The sequence below is a fragment of the Delphinus delphis genome, chromosome 4, assembly GCF_949987515.2.
Source record: "Delphinus delphis chromosome 4, mDelDel1.2, whole genome shotgun sequence".
Classification (NCBI taxonomy): domain Eukaryota; kingdom Metazoa; phylum Chordata; class Mammalia; order Artiodactyla; family Delphinidae; genus Delphinus; species Delphinus delphis.
The window spans coordinates 63,293,085-63,309,776 of NC_082686.1; positions in this window are offsets into that span (position 1 = coordinate 63,293,085).

Genomic DNA, 16,692 nt, shown 5'->3' on the forward strand with positions numbered 1-16,692 from the left:
ACTCAGAAAAGCCTCAGAAATCATTCATGGTAATTTCTTCATTTGATCCTCAGAAACTACTTATGGACCTGGTGAAAGGAACAGTATCTCTATTTTCCATAAGGAGAAACTGAGGCTCTAGGTTGAATGACTGCCTCAAAGCAAGCTGATAAATGATGGAACTGGACTGGAACACAGCAATCCTTTGTGCCTGATAGTTTTTCTACTGCACCTCATGATCTTTTTACATGATGTTTGGGACAATACCTAATTAAGGCTGTTTGAGACAGTACAGTTTAGGGGAGTCTGAAAGAATGTAAAAGGTACAAAATTGGATCGTAATGTATGCCTTTTTAAAATTGAAGTACCGTTGATGTACAATATTATATGTTACAGGTGTACAATACAGTGATTCGTAATTTTTAGAAGTTATACTCTATTTATGGTTATTATAAAATATTGGCTATATCCCCTATGTCGTACAGTATAACCGTTAGCTTATTTTATATATATAATAATTTTTTGTACTGTATGGCTTTTGAAATTAATATAATAGGATCTGGTTTTAGGCTTACAGTTCATATCTGCAAACATACAGACAAAATTTTCAAGAGATTTCTACCCCTATCTCTTGATAACGCTTCCTAGGAAATTTTTAACTGATCTATGGAGGCATCCTATGTCTCCTACAAGTCCTTTCTTTTTTTTAGCATGCTTTGCCCATTTTCTATACACTCTCCCTCATGACTGCATCTGCTTTGAAAAATTACTCCTATTAAACTAAATTTCTCTGTCACTGCAAGAGACATAAAATTAAAAACTATCTGTCTTTAATCATGCCAGGCTTATTTCTTGTCTCCCAGGCCCCATTTATCAATAATTAATATATAAAGAAGACTGAAATCCATTTAAGGCCCAAACATTTCTCTGATTAATAAAAAATTGTGCTCACAAAGATGGATGGACATGCCATGGTGAAGTGATGGAGGACACAGCATCAGCACAGAATAGATCTGCAGGGCCACATGTGCCATGTGGCCCACATAGATGAGAAATAAGCCACGTGGAGGAATGGTTCTGCAGGGGCACCACCCACCAAGCCTGACAACTCTGCATGTGAGAATCCTTGTCTGCAACTATCATCTCGGTGTGTTCAATTTACCTCTCTATCTGGGGTCTTATAAAAACAATAAAAAGGTGAACTTGCATCTAAGAACCCACTCTCTGGAATTATAAGTGCATCTGATTTAATGAACAATTTGTGTACATGTTATCATATAGCTGACCCTTGAACAACAAGGGTTTGAACTGCATGGGTCCACTTATACATGGATTTTTTCAATAGTAAATACTTCAGCACTACATGGTCCATGCTCCATTGAATCATCAGATGAGAAGAACCATGGAAACAGAGGGCCAACTGTAAGTTATATACGGATAAATTGCTCAAGGGTCAACTGTACATGCAACACTGTGATCCTATACAGTATGGGTTGGTGAAACCTATAACTATGTGGCTTGAGAGAAAAATGTCTGGGTCTTACTAGCCTTCTGGTCTAGCCAGTGTGTGTCATTGGCAGATCCCTTGACATTCACTTCTCATGCTGTTCGCTGTCAGTATCTAGGGCTTCCATATCTAGGGAGTTTAACATTAACTGCAGGAAACTCAGATCGTTCAAGTGTCCCAGTTCTACACAAGTGTGAAGTTGCCATCAAATTCTTAAGGTCTATGGGCTTCCCTGGTGGCGCAGTGCTTGAGAGTCCGCCTGCCGATACAGGGGACACGGGTTCGTGCCCCGGTCCGGGAAGATGCCACATGCCGCGGAGCGGTTGGGCCCGTGACCCATGGCCGCTGAGCCTGCGCGTCGGGAGCCTGTGCTCCGCAACGGGAGAGGCCACAAAGCTTAAGGTCTAGCATTGCATAGAACTGTTAATACACACGGTTCCCTCTCCTATTCTAATTTTCCACAATATAACCACAACAGTTTATTCTTAGAGTTCTGGTCTCTCTGTCAAGAAGTTCACTTTCCAAGTCTCTCTGTGCTAAGCAGCAAAGGGAGAAATTATTTTAACCCTAGGATCTTTTTTTTTTTTTTTTTTTTGCGGTACGTGGGCCTCTCACTGTTGTGGCCTCTCCCGTTGCGGAGCACAGGCTCCGGACGCGCAGGCTCAGCGGCCATGGCTCACGGGCCTAGCCGCTCCGCAGCATGTGGGATCTTCCCGGACCGGGGCACGAACCCGCGTCCCCTGCATCGGCAGGCGGACTCTCAACCACTGCACCACTAGGGAAGCCCAACCCTAGGATCTTTGATGGTATAAAGCAATTTCAAGTTGGGGAAATTTGCAGGGAAACTAAATAGTTAGTACCTAGATGAAAATGGATAGATGAGTGTTGTGCAACTTAAAATCCTTTCTTTAGAGAAGTCCTAAAAGTGAGAGAACTCTCCACACTCCTCACACAGACTCTCAGAGGAAGAGTATTTCACATATCTCACTGACTTTACCTCAGAACGGCTTTCTCTCATTTGGCTGCCACTTCTGAGTTTAATTCCACATGAAGTGCTGTAAATACCAGTGTTAATGGTGGATGGACTTTTCTTACTTCCTCTTTGATCAGTCTGAGGTTTTTTCCTCTCTTGTTTCCACCGTTGCCAGAATTCAGAATTCAGAGTTATTGGCTGTTTTGTGTATAAAGTGGAGAAATGAGGAAATGAGACATTTCAGGTTAAGACATAGCCCTAATTTTATGTGAGTGTGTGTGTCTATTTTCTGTTTTCTTTTGACATAGTCACAAACACAAAATGTCACTGAATCAAAGATTTGGGGAGATAGATGGAAGCTTAAGGAATGAGTAACACTTTCTTTCCTATTAAGACTCACCAAGTTGATCAATAACCATAGCTAACTCTTCATGACAACTTACTCTCTACAGGCCCTTTGATAAATATTTGACACAGTCCTCTCATGAAATCTTGTAATAAGCCTAGAAGCAGGTACTATTTTTCGCCCTTTTTACAAGCAAGGAAACGGAAGCTCAAAGACATTAAGACATTTACTCATGGATCCCCTGCTCATCATGGCAAAGCTGGGACTCGAACTCAGGCAGTCAGGTTCCAGAGTACATATTCTTTAGCATCACTCTCTACAGTCAGGTGATATCTCTATAAGGGTAGAGCCAGACCAGGGTCATACACTCCGCCCCTCCTACGCAAAGCACCTCTCTGCACTTACAGGGGCCACATTTTCCCAAATTAAAATCAAGGGGTAAGACAGTGACAGACTCCAAAGTGAAAACATCAGAACCCACGGGATATTTTAGTCAGTGATGTGCACAGGAAGTCAAAATATTTTAAACCAAGATGGTTCTCTGTACTTAAAGCATGTAAGGTCAAAACAAAATATTGTCCGGTTTGAGGTTTTGTTCTGTTGACTATATGTCCTCCTGATGGATACACGGGCACTATTCTTATAATCTAAGGAGGGGCATGTAGATGCAGAGTATTCAAATATAACTGGTAAAGTATAAAGGATGACTGTGTGTGCCAGGTCTATTTTCTCCTCCTTTCTGCCATCCCCTCCCTCCTGCTTGCACTCTGAAGCTTGAACAACGTTGCAGACACAATGGCAACCCCACTTCCAAGGCCCAGAAGAAGCAATGGCAAACGTGGTATGTGAGTCAGTGATTACGAGTCAATAACAATTTCACAACTATATATTCTACAACTAAATTAGAAACGATGTCATTAAGCCACAACAGCCAAAATTTAATTAATTAATATTTTAAAAAATCTGCCTTGTTGTGCTCAAAGCAAATACCCTGGGACATAACACTATGTCATTTGGTAATTACTATGGAACAATATAGGAATAGATCATGACTGGTGTCTAGCAAAACAGCAATTGCATTTTGCCTCCTAATTATGACAGAGCTCTTGGGGAAACACAGGGAGCAGTGCACCCTGCTGTTACACCACAGCAATAACACTCATTACCCCAGTAAATACTATGGAAATGTGCAAACACACAGGGACCTCCCTGCTGCGAGGCTGTGGCAGAATCACTCATTAGGCTGGGAAGTATCACTCAATCGTCTTTAATTACTTCCAAAATATATGATAACTTGCCCACTGCTGCAGTGCAGTGATATCACTCATTATTTTCCCACCTTTTCTTTGTTTTTTTAACACCCTGCAGTGGCCTTATTATAATGGTGATGTATTGTAACTTACACGAGTTTAATCACATAGATTTGTGTGCTTTTAGACTTACAAACACACAGGCTCTCAATGTGAAATGAGCACTGAGAAAAATATGCAGAACTACTGATATTTTTCTGCTAAGACCCCCTTTTTCATGTTACTGAATTGTGGCAATACTGTTGCAATCCCTCCCTTTTATCCTGGAAATGAGAGTGATAATTGCACCGTAGCCCGGAGGAATCCAGGGGACTTGTAATTATATCCCGTTACCAAGGAACACAGCAATTTCAAACCTATTACCCACAGGTATCTTTTATGTTTATTGCCCTCTTTATGAAGCCACTACTTTTCCTCTGAATTCTAAGTGGCAGGATACTTCAGGAAGGTAACTGTGTGATGGAGACAGGGCAGGGAGATAGAAAACATGTCTCCTCCTTCTCAGGAAGCTTGGGTCTGACCTTTGCCAGAGAGGGTCTGTCCAGGCCATTTTCAAATGGAAAAACAGCCTTTGGTTTGGGACTACGTTTCCCACCACAATTTGGAAAGAGGGCTCAAAATTTGGGGGTTTTGTGTTAGAAACTTCACATTGTGGTACTCGCCTCGAAATGCCACAAGTACCCACATCCAGAGGGAACTAATTCTTGATCATGACTTGCCCTGGCATGTGAATGAGTGACTTTCAGAATAACAGTTTGAGAAATAATTAAACCTAAGTGTAGCTTTTTTCATATGAAAGAAGAAAATAAGTGCTCTGTCAATGTATTCATCACTTTGATTTAAACATTTATTCCAAAAATCTGTACTCGGGGAGATTTTCATTAGTCCACCCACATTCTGAAAGAGGGAGTGATGGATGGATGTTTCCCTCTCCTGTGGTAAGTGTTGGAGTTGATTTGTAAGGTTACGGTTTTATAAGGAAGACCAAGTCCTAGACTTAGACGAGTAATATTGAACATATACTGAATATTTAAGTCAAGTATCACTTAGCTGTAATAATTAGTCAAAAATAACATTATTGGCTGTATTTACAGATGAGGAAACTAAGGCTCAGAGAGGTTAAGAAGCGTGAGCTAAAGATTAGTCAGCTAGAAAGCAGTGCAGTCACCATTTGTGGCAGCTCTTTAAAGCCCCAAACCTTGTCCTTTCACTACACTACCCTGCCACTTACCCCATCTGCCTTTCGGCCTATTTCTATCGGCTTCTCGTTCTATAAAACGTCCTAACCAACCTGGAAAACTGGCTCAGAATGTTCAAATAGTGAAAAAAATGTCCTCACAAAATTGATCTCCCTTTTAGGTGAGAGAGACTCAGGGTACTTTTAAGCCACACTGTTCATGGTGGTTGTCTGCTGCTTTTCCCTGTGTTAACAGTCACTTGAAGAAATATGAAGGCTACATTTTTACCCAGAACTGGGCTGCTGGTCTTATTCATCATCCACAACCTTCTCTAGAAGGTCAATACAAACTCTGAAAAAAAGGAAAAGAATAAAGAAGAAGATAAAAACTTGGAGCTTCTAAAGTTGGATTTGGGAGTCTATTAGCAAATTCAAGTATGGGACAGGGCAAGGTCTTCTTGCTTGTTCAGTTACTTAATTAAAATCAGATATCCATTTTCTTACAGGATAATACTTTATATGTCATTTTATTTTCCTTGTTTATTTTCACATTCCTTTATAATATTTTTTGGTAATCAATTTTTTTTTTGCTTCAATAACAAAATTAGTTCAATTTCAGAATGATGCACTCAGTTTCCTAAAACAGGGTATTAGAAAAGTAAACCTAATACATTTGAATAAAGAAAAAAACCCACCATAAATGTGTACATATCATACACATTCATCTGGGATCTATTGAGGTGTACTAAAAAAGTATAGTTGCTGGGTTACATACATAGAAGTTGTTTTAAAATACGTTTATTCAAAACATTTATTGCATGTATAATATGTTTAACAATGAAAAAAACTTTTTCTCTGATGTCTCTCCAGAGCGAGATTATGTAAAGGTTACAAACCTATGAAAGTGTCTCCAGTTTACCCAGGGAATGTGGGTTGTCATAGCAGGTCATCCACTGGGCCTTGAATCACAGGCATTTTGAAAGCAGGGCTTGACCTTTGATGGTGGATTTCATGGAGGCCAAGTCACTGGGCAGAGAGTGAGTCCTATGCATGGGGAGGGTTGCATTTATTCCTGGTCAGGTCACAGACGTAGGTCACCAGGAAAATGTCTCATTATCCCCTGGGGTAAATAAACTTGAATCTCCCAGGAAGACATGTCCCTATTTTTCTGAGAAGGCTATTACTGAAATTAGTCAAGAAAAGCAGTTATCTCCTTGTTATTTAGAACATTGCCAATGTAGAAAGGAACTACTTTACTCAGAGTAAGAAAACTTGAATTCCAGAACTCAGTTCTGTAACTTGGTAGCTAATACCTCCTTGAAAAAGGCACTTGACATCTCTAGACACTGTTGCTTCATCCACAAGGTGATAAAAATATCTTGACTACCTAAAACCCTGAGGCTATGAGAGATAAAGGAATGAGGCCTAGGGGGTTCATATTTCAAATTTTGCCTGGAAAAAGACACATTTATCTGACACACATAAAGTATGTTTTTTGTCCCTTTCTGTAGTATACCCCATGAATTCATATCAACCTACTTCTTTGAGTTTCATTAATTAATTGATTTTTTGGTTTGGATGCTTGGTTCTCTCAAAGCAAAGCTGTTTTCAAACTGTAACACTTTGATTCCAAATGTCAAATATTTGATTTGTGAAGGTTTCCGTTTTCATTGTGAGATGAGAGCTGGTGTAAGTATATCTTTTCTCCATGCCACACTCTACCCACCCAACCCCTATGGCACATTTGGAAGCTCACCAATTTTTGATAATTTTGAGATCATCAGGGTAATTTAAATACTAATAGCTTGGGGCTAGATGTTTAGCGTTTATGTCCACAGGGCACAAAGTCTTCTTTAACTCATTAAATTTTGCTTTAATTAATCCTGGCACAGCCTTATAAAGAAGGTGCATTCTGGTTTATGTTGAAGCTTGCTGTCTAGAATGTATTTGCCCTTTCTTCGTCCCTGGCATTTGTCCCTGTGATGTATCCTAGTCTGCTTTTAACACAGCTCAGAAAATGGGGTGAGAAATGGATAATTTAGTTGCTTACTTGAATTTCATAAGAAGCGTACTTTAAAACATCACTTCCAACAACATTTCACTACCATCAAATCAAATCAACAAACAAAAACTTGCATCCAGTCAAAACTGACCACCCAAATAACAGGAAGTTGATTCCATTTCTAATAGTCTATAATGTGGGACAAAGTAACAATTAACATTTGTGTAAAGTTCACAGTCTCAAGCATTATCTCACTCAATTCTTATCCTGCTTTTACGAGACAGAGTATAATATACCCATTTTAAAGATGAGAAGACTGTGGTTCAGATGAATTAAGTGACTTGCTTAACTATGCAAAGACTAAATAAAAAGGCATTATATGAATACAAATATCATGACTTCAACTCTGAGTATGGACCTAGACCCCACCCCCTAGACCCCTGGCCACACACACACAATTGTCTAGAGAGTAGATTAATGGAAGTCACCTGACTTGTAGTTGATAAAAAGGAACATAAAATGCTTTGATATAAAGACCTAGGACTGTTCCCAAACCTAATATTCCATGGTCTTTTCAAGTGACGAGCAGGTATCAATTATTGTTCTCTGAAGTCTCCAGGGGGTTCCCAAGAGTGAGTACTCAAAACATATTTCTTGACTGTGGAAAGATCAAGTACTTTCTTTCACCTCTTCTTCATTACTTTTCCAACATAACGTCCTGTTAACTTTACTATATGTACAGTCAGGTAACAGTGCTTGTTCTCCTAAAGTGAGTGCATGGAGATCTTGAATAACACAGTATAGATCTTCTTCAACTAAGAATGGGGATACATCCCAGAATACTCGTAAATCAGAAATACCATAAGTTGAAAATGCACTGAATACACCTATATTACCGAACATCAGAGCTTAGGCTAGCCTACTCTACCTTAAATGTGCTCAGAATACTTACATTAGCCTACAGTTGGGCAAAATCATCTAACACAAACTTTATTTTATAATAAAGTGTTGAATATCTCATGTACTTCGTTGAATATTGTATTGAAAGTGAGAAACAGAATGGTTGTATGGGTACAGAATGATTGTAAGTGTTCTCTACCTTGTAATGGGGTAGCCGACTGGGAGCTGCAGCTGCTGCCCCTGGCCAGCATCAGGAGAGAATATCGTACAGCAAACCGTCAGCCTGAGCAAAAGTCAAAATGCAAAATTCCGCATGTGGCTTCCACTGAATGCTTATCGCTTTCACACCACCGTAAAGTCAAATAATCCTAAATCGAACCACTGTAAATCGGGGATCATCTGTAGATTTCACAAGTGGACAACTACAAGTATAGTACAATGACTTACTCTGGCACTACTTAAATAATGTGGCTTTTAACAGTCACTTCCATTTTCACTTCATTTGAAGCTGAAGCTATTATTTTCAGAGTTCTCAGAATTAAAGGAAATAAACCTTTCCTGTCTGTCTTCTATCTTAGCAGCGATAGTCAAATATCCACTGCATACAATGCTGGCCTGTTTTTCAACCCCATTGAAATCAGGACGATCTCCTATAAAGAGCCTCTCTTTCATGACAAAGGGCAGATGCCCAAGAGAGCCTCCCTCACAATAGACATGTTAAGAATATGTATAAAGAAAAGATAGGTTGGAAATGAAATGTAGAATAAAATTGCATAGACAAATGCAAAAACTGGTGAAGATAAATTGTTTATAGTTAAGCTCAAGGAAGAACACAACCTTTGACTGTGGCAAATGATATTTCTGTGAGAAGACAATTATGAAGCAATGTGCATCTCTAAAGGAATTTAACACTTTGGCATGAAATTGGTGTCTAGAAAATGAAGTTATGTTTTAAGAGCAACAGATTGCAAATAGTATAAAATAGAATAAGTTACATTAGAAAGATGTTTCATGATCTTTTAACACAACACCTGTGGAATTGTTTTTAATGAAAAACATTGAAAAATATGTAGCATTTTGTGAACTCTGGCTTAAATTCTCAGAGACACCTCTTACAACTGATGCCTTCCATGTTCTATATGGCAGATCCCTCTGATTTGTTAGGGTCAAAATACTCAGAGGATGCCCTCACCTTGGCACTAAGTAGAACTTGTCCCTGCTTTTTAGGCCTGGAGATCTCACTCTCTGCACATGCTTCTGGCAGATGGACAATGGGATCAGAGTTATGAGTGACAACAGGAGCTCAGTACAGTGCTCTGATAGAGCTCTGGGATTAGGGGAAGGGCAGAAAAGAAGAAAAGAAAGGCTCTGGAAATCAGATGAGGGACTCTAGAAGGTAACACATTTTAATTAAGCTTTCTCCAAACCAGCAGGGAGAGAAAATTCAGCCAATATTTTATTTTCCAATCTATATCTTCAGAGAACACATCTAGAAACTGTTTTGAGGGTGAGCTTTGATATATGTAAAGGACACAATTTGATTATGAACAAGCAGGAACTTGTGAAATATCAATTTTCATTATACCTGTCTTTCATTATACCTATCAAGGACCTTATAAAACTATACAAAACATTATCGACCTCAACCATTAGTCAGCTGGTACTTCAAGTCTTCTAAGTCACTACTGCTCAGGGAAGGCTAAGAAGGATTTGCTTAAACCTGTAAAAACAAATTTCTTTGCAATTTCTTCTGCTAGCCATCTAGCCAACTTCTATCACCCACTACAAATGCACGCACACGCGCGCACGCACACACACACACACACAGAATGCAGTTAGTTCTGCGTCTGTGTTCCAGATTCCTCATCTGTAGGATGTTGATAATAATAACCATGTTTGCAAGATTCGTGGTAATGTATTGTTGAGGACGCCACAGATATGATGGACCTTTAACCCTAAATTTGATTTGGATGATAAGACTGATGAATGCCACACACACACACCAAGGATGTATGAAAAGGTTTATTACTCCTATAATGAGGCTGTCTGGAGAAAGCAGGGCAGGTTTCTAAGCAGGCCCCAAAATGGCTTGAAAGAGCACAGAGGGGTACCCGGCTTAGGGTTTTCTGACAGATAGGGAGCAGGGCTGTGGTGAGAGTTCCCTGGCACAGGCCAGGGCTTGCTTGGTTTGAACCACCTGCTCTTGACGAAGGACAGAGCACCTATGCTTTCTTACCAGCTCGTCCAGATGTGGGTCAGAAGGTTAAGGCGAGTGGTGGGGCTTGAAAGCTGTCAGCCACCAAGCCTCAAAAATACGGTCAGTCTCTTTATTAAGGCAAAGAAAGAATTTAGCACAGTGCACCCGGTAGATGCCCAATAAATGCTAGCTTTTATTATCATTGTTCTTAACACAATTATCATGTCTATGTCTGTTCCCTGCTGCCTGGCTGGTGTGATGAGAAAGGAATTTTAGGACATGGATCTAAAAGGAAATCAGTATGAATAGGACAGAATTTGAGAGGCGGTGTGACCCAAATAATACACCAGAGCGACAGCTTAGAGTTACATTTAACACTAAGGTAGAAAGTGCAGTGGGCTTGGATTCACTCCACTTGAGCTGAAATCTCAGCTCTATTCCTTGAGAGCTGCATGATTCTCAACAGTGGCTTACATGCTCTCAAACTTATCAGCTCAGTGCAAGTAATACCACCAATTCCACTGGGTTGTTATGAACAAGAACAGAAAGATACCAGAGGTGTCAGCATGTAGCAAACTGCCCAGGACTTATTAGATGTTCAGTGAACAGCAGTTGAATACGATTCTGAGTATTACCTACGTAGCCACTTAACTTCTCTGAGGCTAACTCCCTGTATTTCTGATAGATGATATAAGGATAATAATGTTTACCTTACCTATCATGCAGGAGTGTGATCATCAAAATCAACAGGAGATTATGCATCTGATGGTACTTTCTAAATGGAAGTGTATATATTGATAGAAGACATTATTATTAAACACACGCCCTATCACAGAAGCATTTAAGAGGAAATGCAGAAGACAAGTGTTAGTATCTTGACAGGACTCAAACACATATGGTCCCCTCACGGTCCCAACTTTAGGGGAGAATTCTTAAATCAGGTTCACTTTTCACTGTATACTTGCTAACCATATTACAGTTGAACATTCTCCAAAGTCCTGGCATTTTCAAACAGAGCCAAATGAGATTGATTTGCCTGAGGATCCCAGATACTCCTTCCGTCTCAGCCAACAGTCCCCATCTGTTGGTTCCAGTTCATATTTGAGATCATGTGCTCCAGGGAACCATCCGTATTAAAATCCTGACCTCAGAAAATAGACTCAGAAGATTCAAAAACTCAAGTTTTCATCAAGGGGGAATGATTGAAGAAGAATGAAAAATGAAGAGATGGAATGAAAAGCAGGAGAGATAGGAAACAAAGATGTAAGTGGACACCAGTTAAAAGTGCTTTTGGAAAACAAATAAGAATGGTGAACAGGGCTGAGAAACATGTACTGCACTGGTTAGATTCAGTCTAAGATGTCCAGGTTATTAGTCCAACCTCTAGGAGGGGCCAAAACACAGCCATTTCCTCTTTCCTTCTTTTCTTTCCCTTGTCTTCATGACTCCCCAACGCTGAAACATCGTTATAGAGATATTCATGCCAGCTATGGATTGCGTTTTAGAACCATCACACGTACTTAATCGCCATAGGACAACTGAAGCAGACAGAAGCAACCCACGTGTGCTCTACTGTGGCCATGCTCTCTCCCTCAACAGTCATGGCGGTCAGTGTTCCGGAAGGAGGTGAAGCACAGTGGGGACTGCCCCCTCTGCACTGTGGCCCCAACAACGTGAGGGGATTTCTTCTTTGCTGGGGACGTTCACATCTCTCCTCTTTTTCACTATGCCAACTGGTGCATTCAGCCAGGCATCCTGGCAGTCACATGCTCGCTTATGCAAAGAAAATTTTCCAAACTAACTATTTGGAAAATATGCAGTTTTATTCAATTGTAAGAGGAAGATGTACTTATTTATCCGCATTAAATCTTAGTATCTGGAAACCCTGTGGAAACTTCGTAGTAAAACTTTAGTCACGACACAATGTCCTTGGCCTGAATTCACCAAGTCACGGTTTTACTCAAGGATGAACCACGTTCTGGCGTTTTGTGTTCACTCTTTCTCTTGTCTTATAAAAATCTGTTAATGTTGAAAATGTCCTTAATTATTTGGATACATTCTGCCTTCCCAAATGGAGAAATTACTTGGAGGGATGAAACAACATTTTTCTTCTGTATTTCCCCAAAGCACACACTATGGTTTCAGAGTCTAGTAGGTACTCAAGAGATAGTGTCTTCAGACTGATTAAATGACAGCGCAGCATTTTATGTTTTTTAGAAGTGAAATAGCATTCATATTTCAACAAGGGCTTGTTCCTCTGTAAATTACTGATTTAGAATCGCAATTGACAACAGCAGAGCTCACCTGCCCAAACAACTTCAAATGAAACAGTAACTTTTGTTACAGTATTTTGGAGTCATACCTGTGAAATGCAACTGACACCGGCACAGAGTAGAAATGGTTTCGACACGGCAAGAAAACGCCTCTTGACTGACGGGAGCGTGCTCTGCTGCCTTGACAAACAAGTAAGAATCCAGCCGCAATCTGTTGGAGTCTCAAGGCTCACAAACCTGCCAGATTGCCATCTTTGTGCTGAATGCAAAATAACCACAGTAGCTAGAAATGGTCAACTGTGGATGGTTGGGGTGGGGAGAAACACACTTAATCAATCTCTCCTTTTCACTCTGCAGGTTCCAACCGTGAACCCTGCATTCCCTCTAGGAGAGAAGAGCTTCCATTCGTTTGTTTTGTTTTGTTTTGTTTTGGCTGCGGCATGTGGGATCTTAGTTCCATGATCAGGGATCAAACCCACACCCCCTGCAGTGGAAGCACAGAGTCTTAACCACTAGACCGCCAGGGAAGTCCCAAGAGTTTCCATTCTTAACTTCTAGAGGTAAGAGTGTCTCATTTCTCTATTCCTGAGTCATCTTACCCATGGCTTTTCTCCATAATCTACATTTGGGTTCAGCTTGTTGATGATGTTCATAGAATAGGCTCCCGTGACTCCCAAGGGTCTATAAAGTACCAATGTTTAGCTCTTTAATTTCTTAGACCCTTCCCAGTCTGGCTTCTCTATCTATTATCATGGTTGCCATTTGAGGTATCAAGGCTTTACTGAGTTTTACAGTGTGTCAGGTCCTGTGCTAAAGATCTTACCCTGTGGAGTTGCGCTGAAGATAAAAGGGCATTCAATGTATAAAGCACAATATAAATTCAAGTCTTCAAGATATCATTCCTGGAAAAGTAGACTCATTTTAAATTCTCTCCTTTAACTTGTCAAATCAAACAGCTATGAATAATCATCTCTTTTTGAATAGTTATTTTTCCTCTTAAATTTACCATTATATAAAGGACAAAGGAATAAATCTTATATGAAAGTTAATCATAAAAATTCAAGTGACCACAGTTCCAATTAGCTTTCTTTTATCTGACTATCTCTCTATCATTCTCATCCTACGCTTTCTCTCCCCTTTCCCTCCCTCCAACGTCCCCCGCCCCACTTACTGTAACCCAAGTGGTCATTTATAAAAGTTCATCACGGTCATATTAAAATTCAAGATGTCACAGATCAAACCTATGCTTTCTTGAAAAAATCTCAAGCTCTTCCTATTTCACTCTCAATGCTAACTCCCATGATACACATCAAGCTGGTACTAGGGTTCACTACAGCCCTGGGACCAGGCTATGCTTCCAAAGCGCATTCCCTCCTACTGAGACCACACTCAGCAGTAATATGGAAAGGAATTCTTCAGTCCAGACAGTTACATCCTCATCTATTCACAGGGCCCTGCTTTCTTCCCAGAGATCAACCTGTTCCTGAACTCATTCTTGGACTTTAGGGATCTTGAGGGAACAATTGCTATTTTAACCACATAGTTTAAGCTACCTATGCAGTGATTACTTCTCAACACATCCACTGCATACCTTTGCCCATTTTTCTGATGCCATCTCTGTAGAATACACAAGATATTTTCATGGTGCATTATTCAGAATATATCTCCTAGGAAGCCTTTTTATTTCTTTTGTTGGCAATTCTGAGCTGTTCTTTATTTTCAGAGTCCTGTTTCAAATCTTTAACTTAAAATTCATCTTTTTCTTATTTTCTGTTTATCCTCATATATCTCTACTGTCTCTCATATATTTACTCTTTTATCTACTACAAATAGAAATAATTTCTTTAAAAAGCATGTTAGTTTTCCATCTCAAATGGAGAATCAATACATTCTTGTTTATAATAGCATTGCAGAAACCTAGAACTAAAAGGGATATCAAGATACTCAGGTAGGTATTGATAATAATGGCTGAAAGTAGCAGGTGGGGAGATACTAGTGATGCTTAAGCTGGTTGCCACACTTTTCTCAACAGTTGGTAGCTTGCTGGCATGTCTGAGCGTGGGGGACACAAGTCCAGGGGTGACAGCTCTTTCCTACTCCTTTAAGAATCTTTTCTACAGAGGAAAAAAAAATGGAGCCCATATCTAGAAATCTCAATATCTGGAGTAAGGGAAAACATAATTTTGCGATGAAAAATACTGGGTCCTGAATTGAATATAACTTCCATCTTATTTTAAGAAGTTTTTAAGATGCTGATTCAAATATCTCGCTTGGTAGCCTGTTTCCTATTGCAATCCCTTTTTTTATCCATGAGGCTTAACTGACTGTGTTCTTAGCAGACACAAAGGACAACTGACCTGAATATTCTGCATAGCAATTCTTTATTTTAATTGGATCAGGCTTCTTCTAGTTTTCTTTTTTCTCGGGGAAACATTTCTAATTTCTACCATTCCTCATAATCTCTCTTCTCTACTCCATTTTAAAAATCATGCTCTTTAGTAGCTATCTACATTCTAAATATCCTTTTGTATTAAAAAAAAAAAAAAACACAGAGATGAATCTTGGATGCACGTGTCTTCCTATTACAGCTTCATCTGAACCCTTTAGGATCCACTGCACTATTCTATGGATATAAATAAGGAGACATAACCCTAGAGGTGAAGCTGCTGTTGTTTTTCAGTTCAGCCAATCCCCACCTTCTCTGTGAAAGTGTCCAAAGTTAAGCCGATCCCTGCAAGCACTGGGTCAGTCATGTAGTCACATTCTACTATCTGGTCTTAAGTGTAAGGATTGTTTTGCCAGAAGTGTGAGTATCACTGCCTGTATCCTAAAAATAAAACAAATCTTGAAGCAATAAAAAGAGAAGATGTAAATGTTTCTTTTCTTCCTGAAAGTAAGGTACTTTTTGCCAGAAGGGAATGAAAATTTCATAACAAATGCAGCAAAATTAAGCAGTGAGCACAGAACGTTGTCAACACACTGCAGGGTATTCAGCTGAGAGCTACAAAGTATAATTAACCTGGTAAAGCAGAGAGAAGAGTTGTACTATCAAATTCTCCATTTTTGAGATTTGCTATAGTTAAGCAGTTTATGGGTCCAGAGTCCGAGTTAAAAATCAAAAAACAAAACGGTGGCTTGAGGCTTATTTCTGGAACTCTGGCTGTTATTACCCAGGACCATCATGTCATCTCGCCACTGTACCCAGCAACAATCTTCAGACTTTCAGACATGTCTGGATATGTTTAGAAATCAGTGTACAGATGAAATATACATGAAGCCACTCATTCTTGCAGCCATTCATTCTACACGTATTTACTGAGCATCTTTCATGCACATGAATTTTGTGTGTGTGTGTGTATGAAACCTGGGGAGTACCCAAGCACGTCTGCACTGATTGTAATTGGTACATATGAAGTCACACTGTGGCTGTCCATACGTCTGTCTTCCCACAAGAGTGTATCCTCCTCAAGGACCAAGAACAAATCCTCTCATTTTGTTTCCTTAGTCCCTTCAAACAGAATGGATGACTGACTGCTAATTAAATTAATGGCTTAAAAAGAAAAAGAATGCCTTACACCTACATGTGTTGTTATGACTTTGAGTGAAGTCTTCCATCCCTTTGGGCTCTGTCACGTGTCCTCCTTTGTGATACACTGAGATGGACTAAGAGGCATGTGTCGTGATGCTTAAGGATTCAACTTTGACATCGCATCTCCTTTAGAAGTTTATGATCAAATAAGTTAAACTGATCTTCAAAATAGATATAATCTGAACAGAAATGTACTTCATGTCTGAATGTATTTCCCTTTGTGTTTACTTCTAAAACCTAAGCTTTTTCACCTATGCTGTAACATTCTTAAATGGGGTCATTTTACGTGGGTAACTCTGATCTCTGTTTGTTGATTCATTGGCTTTTCTGACTTGGAGGCAAGAAAAAGAAAGTAATTGACAGAGATACTTGTATACCAATTTTCACCTTAGAAATTATAGTTTCCAAATGCTCACAAGTGAAGATACCATAAACTTTA